Here is an 11,341-nt window from a genome sequence, read left to right on the forward strand (position 1 = left end):
AGACGTAGACTGCTGGGGGGTTCCCATGATGCACTGTTTCTTTCTCTTTTTGCTCTGTATGCACCACTCTGCATTTAATCATTAGTGATCGATCTCTGCTCCCCTCCACAGCATGTCTTTTTCTGGTTCTCTCCCTCAGCCCCAACCAGTCCCAGCAGAAGACTGCCCTCCCTGAGCCTGGTTCTGCTGGAGGTTTCTTCCTGTTAAAAGGGAGTTTTTCCTTCCCACTGTAGCCAAGTGCTTGCTCACAGGGGGTCGTTTTGACCGTTGGGGTTTTACATAATTATTGTATGGCCTTGCCTTACAATATAAAGCGCCTTGGGGCAACTGTTGTTGTGATTTGGGCGCTATATAAAAAAATTGATTGATTGATTGATTGATTGATTGATTGTTGATTGATATTCAACTGCGCTCTGTCATGAAAGAGCATATGGAGCACCATGGAAATACGCCACTTGCCACCCATGTCTTACACTCCATCATGGGAAACAGTGGTCACAAACGACGTGTGGTCTCTCAATTATATTCACTCCTCGGGATATGTCATACAAAGAACTCTCCATCACGCAAGTTTGGACTAAGGACCTGGAACATTGCAATTGGGACATTGGGACCTTCTTGACTGGGACAGGATATGGTCCCTCCATTGTACTTGCTTCTAAAAATCCAGACCACAGCAGATACATTTCATTATATTCACAGGACTCAAGGAATGCCTATGGGAAACATTTAACATCGCCAACTGCACATTGTGCTCAGATAACCTCTTAGCTTCATTTATGCCTATGAAGAGAGGTGTAGAGGACTGTAGAGAGGTGAAAATCTTTTGGGGTGAATGGTTTGTGCCACTTTGAACCTTTTGAGCTTAACTGTGCTCTGTTCCCCCATACTGTTACTTTTGGATGAGACCACCTCACTGAAACTAACAGGTACAAAAAGATAGACCCTCTTGTAAGGTATCACTGCAACCCAAAAAGATGCTAGCTGTCTGCTGCAAACCACCTCACATACTCATCAAAACTCAATCAACACACACATTGGCGTCAGAATCAGAATAGTCTTTATTCACCAAGTATCCACAACAATACAAGGAATTTGACTTGGGTTTCAGCTGCCCTTTCTCTGTACAGCGTGTTTGAATATAAACCAAACACTGAATAATTCACAGTTTAAAAAAAAAAAAAATGTGCAAGTGAAACAGACTGAAGTTGTACGTGGGGTATATGAATTAGTTTTTGGCATATTAAATTGTTCATCAATGTGATGGCCTATGGAAATAAACTGTTCCTGTGTCTCATTGTTTTGATGTACAGAACTCTGTAACATTGACTGGGGGGGGGGGGGGGGGAAGAGATTTTAAAGAGTGTGTGTCCAGGTGTGATGGGTCTGCAAGAGATGTTACCAGCTCGCTTCCTGGTCCTGGACCAGTATCAGTCCTAGATGGAGGGCGGGCCGGCTGCAGTGATTTTTTTCTGCAGACCTAACAGTTCATTGAAGCCTGTGCCTGACATGTTTGGAGGCAGAGGCAAGCCAAACAGATGGTGATGCACAGGACAGACTGGATGATGGATGTGTTCAAGATGATGAGCAATTCCTGGGGCAGGTTGAACTTCCTGAGCTGTCTGAGGAAGTACATCCTCCTCATCTGACATGTTTGCCTGGTAGGCAAACTGCGGGGATCCAGTAGGGGTGCTGTGATGTCCTTCAGGTGGCTCAACACCAGCCATTCAAAATTCACGACTACAGATGTCAGGGCGACGGGCCTGTAGTCATTTAGTCCTGTTGTAGTGGGTTTCTTTGGGACTGGGATAATAATGGAGTGTTTGAAGCAGGAGGGGAGATTCGGGTATAAATGGGTGCCAGCTGATCAGCACATGCTCTGACATTAGGGGGAGACACCATCAGGTCTTTTTTTTTTTTTTTTTTTTTTCTTCTTCTTTTTCAAATATTTGTTATTTGGACAAGCAAATGTTAAAACACATCCCTTTCAGGTACAATAGAAGACCACCTCTCCAGTGGGGTAGGAAAAAAGACGCAGTGCTAATCCAGGTTTTTGTATCACGGGAAAAACAAAATGAATAGAACAAGTTAGCTGAGAAGGAAGTTTACCACAGTCTTCCCTGAATCAGGGAAAGGACACTTCACAGTGTGTATGTTAACACTGAACCGGAATGAATATATGCATAACGCACACGTTTCTCGTTAAATGGCTACTTTCAATTTACAGTGAGAACAGTTTTACATATTCTGTCCATTTTGACCAAATTCTGAAGAAGATTCCATCTGGCCCTTGATTGAAAATGTCAAACTTTCCAGAATGTAAATGCTGTGTATACTATTTCAACCCAACATTTGAATTTGAATTGCCAACAGATTTCTGTCTTTCAGAGTTCATTTATCAAAATGGTATCTCTCCAAAATTCAGGCTTCACAGTTGCAGGAATGTCTTTGGTAAAGATGTTCTTTAGTGCTTACCAAGCTGTTCCCAGAAGGGTCTGATCACCATCGCCAACTACAAAAATATGAAAAGATTAGCGTCATTTGTTCCAGCAGTCTCCAGCAGGTGTCTCTATTATCCTGACATTTTCCTCTGGGTAGGAGTTACAAAAAATGCACATTATTCCAACAACGCCCTCCATGTTTTGGAGCTTGAGGTCATCCATTGCAATCTGTGTATCTTTTGCCAGCTTTCAGTTGAAATAAAGATTGTCCTTCTTTCTCCCACTTTACCCTTATGTATCTTTGTCACCCTGGTTAGACAATTGAATACCATTATATAATAGCCAAGAAACAACTTTAGTGCATGAACCTGATTTTAACAAAGACAAAGACACTGAAGGAATCCTGACTCAACTGTTTCCTCGGTTTCAAAGGGAATGTCCTCCCAGCTCTAATAGGAAGGGCCCTTACTGGTAGCAGCAACCCAGTTACAGAGTGAAACCCCCATAATTTTTTTTTTTTTTTTTTTTTTTTTTAGAAAACTATGTTATTAACTCAGAACCTCTGTCGATTATCTCTGAGAGGTATAACCAAGGAGGAAAAATAGTGAATCTTTTCTCCTTGTATCTTTCACCTCTGCGGTGCTGGAGTTGTCTTTCTGTGCTCTTACCTCCTTCCTATGCCAGACAGCTGCTCAATCTGCTTCTTCAGGGACTCTGGCAATCTGATGATTTACCTTGTAGCCTTTTTTAGCCAGGTCCTCGGTTGCTTCTTCTATGGTGTCATAGATTTGGGATCTTTCTTGAATTTCACTTGCAGCCTCACTGGGAAAGGTTCTGAATGGGACCCCACTCTCTTTTAGGGCCATCCGGACACTCCGTGTATTCTCTGCACTTTTTAAGGATGGCCGGTGGATAATTATGGTCCTAGATTTATGCGTTGTAAATGGACTGCATTTATATAGTGCTTTTCCATCTGCATCAGATGCTCAGAGTGCTTTACAATTATGCTTCATTTTTACCCATTCACACAAACACATTCACCATCATGCAGACAGTGAAGCACCAGCAAAGAGTCCAATACTCGTTTGTTTGGTCCATCCAACAACAACAAACCTGGGAAAAGGAAACGACAAAAAGTGTCTGAGTGTCCGATTGTCACGCCAGACAAATCCCTTATGTTGCCAAGCCTTACAAGTAGCAACTCTTTCATTTGGAAGCTCAAAAATCTCACCACTAATGAGCATTGCGGTGTGTTCTCCAGCGACAGCAGTACCAGCTGAATGGGAGTATTTGTGTAGTTTCTCAGGTTTTCTTGGGAGCCTCTTTTCCGAGCTGCCATCACTATGATGTTCCAACCAGAAGTCAGGTCAGCATCAGGTCTTGGAGCCTTTTTGATCTTCTGTTTGCGAAAGTACTGGCATAACTTCCTCTCACAGATCGGGTCCGTGGCGGGTTGTGTTGCAAAGAGGAGGGGGAAAAGGTTTCTAGGGGGTCAGGCAGTCCATTGTCATTTGGGTGTGAGAGGGTCCCTTTCAAACCTGGAATAAACATGTTCAACTCCTCAGCTAGTCGGGGCTTTTCCACAGGTTTGGGGGATGATCTCCTGTAGTTGGTGGCATGCTGATGACCTCATCTACACTGTTGCGGGATCGTTGGCTGAGAATTGCTTTTTCATTCATATGGAACTATCAGTGGCAAGAATGCATGATGCTGAAACTAGTATCCGTTTGACATGGCAGAAATGGCAGTGAAAGATAAAATATATCTGTAACTTGTTTTCATTTCACTTAAAATTTTTGAGTCATTGCTCAACATGCTTTATTTGGAAACTTGTAATTGGGGTGGGGAGGGTTGCCACAGGGTTGTGTGTGTGGGGTTTTGTTTGCTCTATTGTTTTGTTTTTTACCCCCTTTTTCTCTTTTTTTATGTATCAAATATATTGGTTGTGCTACAATTTCTTAACAGTTGTATGTTTACACTGATTATGTGACTGATTATATTTCTGACATAAAAAGAAAATAAAAAGTTGATCACAAAAACCTAGCAGTCGATAAACACAGCACAGCTTTACATTGTGTGGTAGTTTTACAAATACTGTCTGGTGTTTCTGAAAATCTGTACTGAATGTGTTTGAATGCTGTCAGTTTGTCACTGTGCTTTTCTTACTCTGATTTCTCTCCATGTGTTGAAGGTCTTCTTTGTGATTCACCTCCACTTCCAGCCCGATAGCCAACAGCCTGCCACCCATTGTTGACCCTGACCCCTTGCTCTCCTGTGATCTCATGGACGGCCGTGATGCCTTCCTGACGTTGGCCAGGGACAAACATTGGGAGTTCAGCTCTTTGAGGAGGTGTAAGTGGAGCACAATGTGCATGTTGGTTGAGCTCCACAACCAGGGCCAGGACCGCTTTGTCTACACGTGTAAGGAGTGCAAGCACCATGTGGAGACACCTGGCCCTGTACAGTCTGTGAGGTGAGATACTGTTTTCAGACATGTGTTTTTTTAAGTGGGTGAAACCATGCAGTGATAAAGTTTTAATTATAAAGATAATTGCACACCAGCTGCTGCTTGAGATAACTACTTCCTACTGAGAAACTATGTGTGGGAGTTCAATGTATGGTTTTCAGAAACTTGTTAGCTGTGCTTTTATCCTGGTGAAAATTTGTGATTAATGGATCAGAATGTATGTAATCTCTTCATACTGCTGATGTGCTGTAATCCTGATCTGCTGCCCATCTTCTTTGCTTTGTACTAGTTTTCAATATTCTCTTGGTTTCACTGATATTTGACTGAATACACAATGTCCTTAAATCAGCACCAGTATTTTAGCAGTTTTTCGAGTAAAAACTGGAACTGTATTTGGACAACCACAATTCCAGTGAAGTTGGGACATTGTGTGAAATGTAAATAAAACAGAGTACAATGATTTGCAAATCCTGTTCAACCTATATTCATTGAATACACCACAAAGACAAGATATTATGTTCAAACTGATAAACTTTGTTTTTGTGCAAATATTTGCTCATTTTGAAATGGATGCCTGTAACATGTTTCAAAAAAGCTGGGACAGTAGTATGTTTATTGCTGTGTTACATCACCTTTCCTTCTAACAACACTCAATAAGCGTTTGGGAACTGAGGACACTAATTGTGAGTGTCATGATTGGGTATAAAAGGAGCATCCCCAAAAGACTCAGCTGTTCACAAGCAAAGATCAATCAATCAATCAACTTTTTTCTTATATAGCGCCAAATCACAACAAACAGTTGCCCCAAGGCGCTCCATATTGCAAGGCAAGGCCATACAATAACCATGAAAAACCCCAACGGTCAAAACGACCCCCTATGAGCAGCACTTGGCCACAGTGGGAAGGAAAAACTCCCTTTTAACAGGAAGAAACCTCCAGCAGAACCAGGCTCAGGGAGGGGCAGTCTTCTGCTGAGACTGGTTGGGGCTGAGGGAAAGAACCAGGAAAAAGACATGCCGAGAAGGGGGGCAGAGATCGATCACTAATGATTAAATGCAGAGTGATGCATACGGTGCAAAAAAAGAAAGAAACAGTGCATCATGGGAACCCCCCCACAGTCTACGTCTAAAGCAACATAACCAAGGGATGGTCCAGGGTCACCCGATCCAGCCCTAACTATAAGCCTTAGCGAAAAGGAAAGTTTTAAGCCTAATCTTAAAAGTAGAGAGGGTATCTGTCTCCCTGATCTGAATTGGGAGCTGTTCCACAGGAGAGGAGCCTGAAAGCTGAAGGCTCTGCCTCCCATTCTACTCTTACAAACCCTAGGAACTACAAGTAAGCCCGCAGTCTGAGAGCGAAGCGCTCTAATGGGGTAATATGGTACTACGAGGTCCCTAAGATAAGATGGGACCTGATTATTCAAAGCCTTATAAGTAAGAAGAAGAATTTTAAATTCTTTCTAGAATTAACAGGAAGCCAATGAAGAGAGGCCAACACGGGTGAGATATGCTCTCTCCTGCTAGTCCCCGTCAGTACTCTAGCTGCAGCATTCTGAACCAACTGAAGGCTTTGTAGGGAACTTTTAGGACAACCTGATAATAATGAATTACAATAGTCCAGCCTAGAGGAAATAAATGCATGAATTAGTTTTTCAGCATCACTCTGAGACAAGACCTTTCTGATTTTAGACGTAGACTGTGGGGGGGTTCCCATGATGCACTGTTTCTTTCTCTTTTTGCTCTGTATGCATCACTCCGCATTTAATCATTAGTGATCGATCTCTGCCCCCCTCCACAGCATGTCTTTTGCCTGGTTCTTTCCCTCAGCCCCAACCAGTCTCAGCAGAAGACTGCCCCTCCCTGAGCCTGGTTCTGCTGGAGGTTCTTCCTGTTAGAGGGAGTTTTTCCTTCCCACTGTTGCCAAGTGCTTGCTCACAGGGGGTCGTTTTGACCGTTGGGGTTTTTCATGATTGTTGTATGGCCTTGCCTTACAATATAAAGCGCCTTGGGGCAACTGTTTGTTGTGATTTGGCGCTATATAAAAAAAAAAGTTGATTGATTGATTGATTGATTTAGAGATATTGCGTAAATGCAAAAAGGCAGTCCTACATATTTGTTTAATATGCGCTTTGAATGACATATCCTGATCAAAAATGACTCCAAGATTTCTCACAGTATTACTAGAGATCAGGGAAATGCCATCCAGAGTAACGATCTGGTTAGACACCATGCTTCTAAGATTTGTGGGGCCAAGTACAATAACAATGGGGTGAGGATCACCACTTTGTGAACAACTGCATGAAAAAATAGTCTAATAGTTTAAGGACAATGTTTCTCAATGTTCAATTGCAAGGAATTTGGGGATTCCATCATCCACAGTCCATAATATAATTAGAAGATTCAGAGAATCTGGAGAACTTTAAACACGTAAGCGGCAAGGCCCAAAACCACATTGAATGTCCGCGACCTTCTATCCCTCAGGCGGCACTGCATTAAAAACTGATATCATTGTGTTACGGCATGGGCTCAGGAACACTTCAGAAAACTATTGTCAGTTAACACAGTTTGTCAATACATCTACAAGTGCAAGTTAAAACTCTAGCAAAGGGAAAAACCATACAAAAGCCATACATCAACAACATCCAGAAACGCCGCCGGCCTTCTCTGGGCCTGAGCTCATTTGAAATGGACAGATTCAAAGTGGAAAAGTGTGCTGTAGTCTGATGAGTCCACATTTCAAGTTGTTTTTGAAATCATGGATGTTGTGTCCTCTGGACAAAAGCAGAAAAAGACCATCCAGATTGTTACCAGCACAAAGTTCAAAAGCCAGCAGCTGTGATGATATGGGAGTGTGTTAGTGCCCATGGAATGGGCAACTTACACATCTGTGATGGCACCATCAATGCTGAAAGGTACATCCAGGTTTTGGAGCAACACATGCTGCCATCCAAGCAACGTCTTTTTCAGGGACGTCCCTGCTTATTTCAGCAAGACAATGCCAAGCCACATTCTGCACGTTACAACAGTGTGGCTTCATAGTAAAAAGAGTGCTGGTACTAGACTGGCTTGCCTGCAGGACAGACCTGTTACCCATTGAAAATGTGTGGCACATTATGAAGCGCAAAATATGACAACGGAGACCTGGACTGTTGAACAACTAAAGGCGTACATCAAGCAAGAATGGGAAAGAATTCCACCTACGAAGCTTCAACAATTAGTGTCCTCAGTTCCCAAACACTTATTGAGTGTTGTTAGAAGGAAAGGTGATGTAACACAGTGGTAAACATACCACTGTCCAGCTTTTTTGAAACGTGTTGCAGGCATCCATTTCAAAATGAGCAAATATTGCACAAAAACAATAGTCCTATCAGTTTGAACATAATATCTTGTCTTTTGTGGTGTATTCTGTTTAATATAGGATGAAGAGGATTTGCAAATCATTGTATTCTGTTTTTATTTACATTTTACACAACGTCCCAACTTCACTGAATTTAGGGTTGTAGTTGGGTTCGATCTTTTGTTTGTTTTATTTACTCTTGGAAGTGCAAGAAACTGGAAAAGTATTTTTTACAATTGGCCTGCTCTGGATGCAGTTATGTGAATTACTTTTCTTTTGTTTCCTCAGGATTTTGATCTGTGTATTAACTGCTACAACACCAAGGGCCATGAGCATCAGATGGTGAAGTGGGGCCTTGGTCTGGATGATGACAGCAACAGTCAGAGTGGAGAGGCCTCAAAAAGCCCACAAGAAAGCCGGCGCTTAAGTATCCAACGCTGCATCCAGTCTCTGGTCCACGCTTGTCAGTGTCGCAATGCCAACTGTTCTCCTGCCGTCCTGCCAGAAGATGAAGAGAGTGGTGCAGCACACAAAAGGATGCAAGCGCAAAACCAATGGTGGATGCCTGTGTGCAAACAACTTATTGCTTTATGCTGTTACCAAGGCAAAGCATTGCCAGGAGAACAAGTGCCCTGTCCCATTCTGTCTAAACATCAAGCAGAAGCTTCGCCAACAGCAACTGCAGCACAGGCTCCAGCAGGCTCAGATGATGAGGAGGAGAATGGCCACCATGCAAGGCAGAACTATGCCCCTACCATCCCCACCTGCCTCAGCTGCCCCTAGTACACCCAATTCCCATACCCAGCCTAACACCCCACAGACACCTCAGCAGCCACTCATCCAACCAACCACAGTCTCTCAACTCTACGGGTGTAACGTCTCCCTCCTTTCCAAATGCCCTCGCAATGGCCAGCCTCAGCATCTGCATCCCAAGGCAAATCGTGGTCCCAGGTCTCCCCTCTACACCAGCAACAGTCAACACTTCCCCACCTCCCCAGCAACCCCAGCAGCTGCCGCAACAGCAGCCTCCCCTTGCTGCAGTTAAGATGGCACGGCACATTGAAATGATGGCCCAGGCCCAGCAGAACCAGCAAAACTACCGGGTCAGCATGAATGGCTTGCCCGTAAAATCCCCAACAGCCACAGCAGCGCATGACCTGGACCAATGCAGCCATCCATGCAGATGGTTCCAGGGCCAGGGGACCCCAGGTTATGCAACCTGGCATGGGTCCAGGTCAGTGGCTTGGACCTGCCGGGTGGCCATGCAGGCAGCACAGAATCAACAGCCTGGAATTCCGCAAGGCCAGTCCCCACAGCAAGCTATGCCAATGCAGCGAGCTATGATGCCCCAGGTGCAGCAACCTCAGCAGGCCCAGAGAATGCTAATACCTCAGCAACCTGGTACTCGACCTCAGACTCCCCAGAGACCTGGTGCTATCGCACCTAATGCCCTTCAGATCTTCTCCGAACCCTGAAATCTCCCAGCCTCCTCAGCAGCAGCAGCAGGTCCTCAATATCTTGAAATCAAACCCACAACTGATGGCGGCTTTCATCAAACAGCGAACAGCTAAGTATGCAAACCAGCCACAGCAGCAAGTAGTTCAGCAGCAGCCACAGCAGCCTGGTATGCCAGCAATGCAGGCCATGGCCATGCCCGGAGCAACAGTACAGAGGCCTGGAATGCCCCTCCCACAGCCTCCCTCACAGGGTATAGCTGCCTTAGGGACTCAGGGGCAACTGATAAATCCAGCACACAATCCCAACCCTCAGATCCAGGACCTTTACCGTCGGCAGCTCTTAAGACAGCAACAGCAGCAACAACAGGGAGTGATGCAGCAAGGCCACCCCAACCAGTTTCCTGCTCAGGGTACAGCAGCAACATATTCCCAGCTCCGCATGCAGCAGCAACAACAAATAGCCATGCAGGCAGGTGCAGGAGGTGGTGGTGGACCTATGGGACAGCTCCCACCCATGACACAGATGGGACAGCCAGGCATGGCTTAGACTCCACTCAGAACTTGTTGCACCAACGAATGCTTCAGCAACAACAACTTCCTCAACAACAGCAGGCTGTACTGAAGCAGCAGATGGGCTCCCCTGTTCAATCCAGCCCTATGAGCCCTCAAACCCACCTGCTGACTGGGCAGCCTCAGGTGGAGCCCATCTACATGGCCACCTGCACTGGCCAGATGCCCTTGGAAACCAAGTCCGCTCCCCTGCACCAGTACAATCCCCCTGTCCACCTTTGCAACAGCAGCCTCAATTACCGCCCACATCCAGTCCCTCACCACAGGTCCAAAGTCAGCCCCAGCCTTCACCACAGCATCCGCCACCACCCCCACTCAGGGTCTCCTCATCCTGGCCTTGGGGGCCCCTTGTCAGGGTCCATGGAGCAGGGACATTTGGGGACCCCAGAACAGAGTGCAATGCTACCACAGCTTAGCACACCTAACAGAGGTGGCCTGAACAGTGACCTGGGGATAGTGGGAGATACTACAGGGGACACTCTGGAGAAGTTTGTAGAAGGATTGTAGCATTTATACTGAAAAAAGGAAGCATCTTATTCCTTGGGACCCATCCTCCCTCGTCTCTTTCTAGTTTCCCCTGAACTCATCCCCCTACTCGAGGGCTTTCTTCTTCTTCGTTCTAAAGTTCAGAAGTTTTTGTACGGTTATGTAAAATCTTTGAGCTGTTGTAAAATGAAAGGCAAATTGGTTAATAATGGATAAATTTTAAGAAGTTAACTGTTCTTTGGGGTTGTAAGTGGTTCTTCAGCCCAAGTGATTGGAAATTCTTCCTAAAAATTTTGAGGGATTTGCAAGTTGATTCAGTGAAATTTAAATAGAAAAGATGTCATTTTAGTTGAGACCAAATGTGTTTCCATTCTGTTTATTTTACTTTGTTTCTGATGTGGTTCCATGCCTTTCTTCAATTTTTTAAGAAATGTACAATTGCATTATATTATTCATATTGTTTCATTTTGTACCTTTGGGAGGGATGGGAACTAAGCATTTTTGTGTCAAAATTGTAAAATAATTTGTCAAGAGTTATGCCAGGTTTTTGTCTAAAGCTGTCACTCCTGGCTCTTGTAATCTAG

The 11,341-nt window shown here is 44.5% G+C and overlaps 1 pseudogene; it reads left to right on the forward strand.

Moving 5' to 3' along the window:
* The first annotated feature begins 2,457 nt into the window (after positions 1–2,457).
* On the forward strand, positions 2,458–10,793 carry LOC117526585 (annotated as a pseudogene).
* Positions 10,794–11,341: the final 548 nt, after the last annotated feature.

Source organism: Thalassophryne amazonica, chromosome 15 (genome assembly GCF_902500255.1).
Source record: "Thalassophryne amazonica chromosome 15, fThaAma1.1, whole genome shotgun sequence".
Lineage (NCBI taxonomy): Eukaryota > Metazoa > Chordata > Actinopteri > Batrachoidiformes > Batrachoididae > Thalassophryne > Thalassophryne amazonica.